General features: G+C 49.4%; 1 non-coding gene across 1 annotated transcript; it reads left to right on the top strand.

Annotated features, from left to right (window-relative positions):
• The first annotated feature begins 2018 nt into the window (after positions 1–2018).
• On the top strand, positions 2019–2092 carry Trnat-agu (transfer RNA threonine (anticodon AGU)). The gene has a single exon. It is a non-coding gene; the product is annotated as a tRNA-Thr (tRNA).
• The last annotated feature ends 453 nt before the right edge of the window (positions 2093–2545 follow it).

The following is a 2545-nucleotide window of genomic DNA, read 5'->3' as shown; positions in this document are numbered from 1 at the left end:
CCTCGTACCACAACTAGCATCTTCTCTCCCTGTTCCACTTCCAAACAGAACGAGGGAAAAATGACTGCCTATATGCCTCTGTACGAGCCCTAATCTCTCTTATCTTATCTTTGCGGTCTTTCTGCGAAATGTAAGTTGGCGGCAGTAAAATTGTACTGCAGTCAGCCTCAAATGCTGGTTCTCAAAATTTCCTCAGTAGCGATTCACGAAAAGAGCGCCTCCTTCCTCTAGAGACTCCCACCCGAGTTCCTGAAGCATTTCCGTAACACTCGCTTGATGATGAAACCTACCAGTAACAAATCTAGCAGCCCGCCTCTGAATTGCTTCTATGTCCTCCCTCAATCCGACCTGATAGGGATTCCAAACGCTCGAGCAGTACTCAAGAATAGGTCGTATTAGTGTTTTATAAGCGGTCTCCTTTACAGATGAACCACATCTTCCCAAAATTCTACCAATGGACCGAAGACGACTATCCGCCCTCCCCACAACTGCCATTACATGTTTGTGCCACTTCATATCGCTCTGCAATGTTACGCCCAAATATTTAATCGACGTGACTGTGTCGAGCACTACACTACTAATGGAGTATTCAAACATTACAGGATTCTTTTTCCTATTCATTTGCATTAATTTACGTTTATCTATATTTAGAGTTAGCTGTGATTCTTTACACCAATCACAAACCCGGTACAGTCACTCAACGACGACACCTTCCCGTACACCACAGCATCATCAGCAAACAGCCGCACGTTGCTATCCACCCTTTCCTAAAGATCATTTATGTAGATAGAAAACAACAGTGGACCTACCACACTTCCCTGGGGCACTCCAGATGATACCCTCACCTCCGATGAACACTCACCATCGAGGACAACGTACTGGATTCTATTACTTAAGAAGTCTTTGAGCCACTCACATACTTGGGAACCAATCCCATATGCTCGTACCTTAGGAGTCTGCAGTGGGGCACCGAGTCAAACGCTTTCCGGAAGTCAAGGAATACGGCATCCGTCTGTTACCCTTCATCCATGGTTCGCAAGATATCATGTGAAAAAAGGGCGAGTTGCGTTTCGCAGGAGCGATGCTTTCTAAAGCTGTGCTGATGCATGGACAACAACTTCTCTGTCTCAAGGAAATTCATTATATTCGAACTGAGAATATGTTCGAGAATCCTGCAACAAACCGATGTTAATGATATTGGTCTGTAATTTTGAGGATCCGTCCTTCTACCCTTATTATATACAGGCGTCACCTGCGCTTTTTTCCAGTCGCCCTGGACTTCACGTTGGGCAAGAGATTCTGTGGGGCAGTGGTCGGTGAACAATAACATTCCTGCAATGGACTGGCGTCCCCGGAGTCCCGAACACCTTTGAGATGAGCTAGAACGTAGACTCCGCTCCAGACCCCACCGTCGAACGTCGCTACCTTCTTTGCTTTCCACTCTTGAGCGCGAATAGGCTGCCGTACTTTTAGACATTCACACACTTTATTGACACTGTCCCCAACAGATTCTAAGTCTATGCTAAGATGGTACCTGTTCTTTCGGACATGTCCGAAAGAACAGATACCATCGGTGACCATGCTGCTCGTTAGAATAAAATTACAATGAAATGAACACCCTTAGCTGCTTACAGGCGTTGACACACGTCAACGGGGAGAGATGAAAGTGTGTGCCCCGACCGGGACTCGAACACGGGATCTTCTGCTCACATGGTAGACGCTCTATCCATCTGAGCCACCGGGTACACAGAGGATGGCGCGACTACAGGGATGGTATCTATTCTTTCGGACATCTTGGTATATATATAGTTAAGGCTCACCGACCACTTGACCATCTTCTTCTTCTGTGCGAATGCACAAACAGTGCCCGAACTCTTACGGGAATCGGCAACGCGCCGCGAGTAAAGAGTATAATGGGCGACGGCACTACGAATGTAGTCCGGGACAATACGTTGAAAATGTGGGTTTCGCGGGAGGCGTACCAGAGATAAATCCCTGCAGTCGCGCTATCATCTGCGTCCTCGGTGGCTCAGATGGATAGAGCGTCTGCCAAGTAAGCAGGAGATCCCGGGTTCGAGTCCCGGTCGGGGCACACATTTTCACCTGTCCCCGTTGACGTATGTCAACGTCTGTAAGCAGCTAAGGGTGTTCATTTCATTGTAATTAGATTCTAAGTCGTCATAAAGGAGAAGGGTGGACACATCTCATAATAATGTTCACTAACAGGTTCCGAATACATTTGGTCAGATAGTGGTGCCGTCGGTAATAACACAGTTTCCCGTGATGAGCGCGTATCGAAGATACGGGAAATGCAAGGGCGTTCACGTTTTCGCGGCCTTCCTGAGCTCGGCTGCGGCGGAACCCGTCGCCGTCAGTGGTTCAGCAGCGCGCCCGGCCCTGACGACGGTGACGTAGACGGGCGAGGGCGCGCGTCCCGCTGGCGGGAGCCATCTGACAGGGGGATGCTACCTGGGCCTCCCCCAGCGTCGGCACCGCCACCGCCACGCCGAAGGTTACTCGGATAAAAACGCGCCGGCCGGAACGG

Source organism: Schistocerca serialis, chromosome 3 (genome assembly GCF_023864345.2).
Source record: "Schistocerca serialis cubense isolate TAMUIC-IGC-003099 chromosome 3, iqSchSeri2.2, whole genome shotgun sequence".
Taxonomy (NCBI): domain Eukaryota; kingdom Metazoa; phylum Arthropoda; class Insecta; order Orthoptera; family Acrididae; genus Schistocerca; species Schistocerca serialis.
The sequence above is the reverse complement of the archived record's forward strand: the minus strand, read 5'-3'. Positions and strand labels throughout refer to the sequence as shown.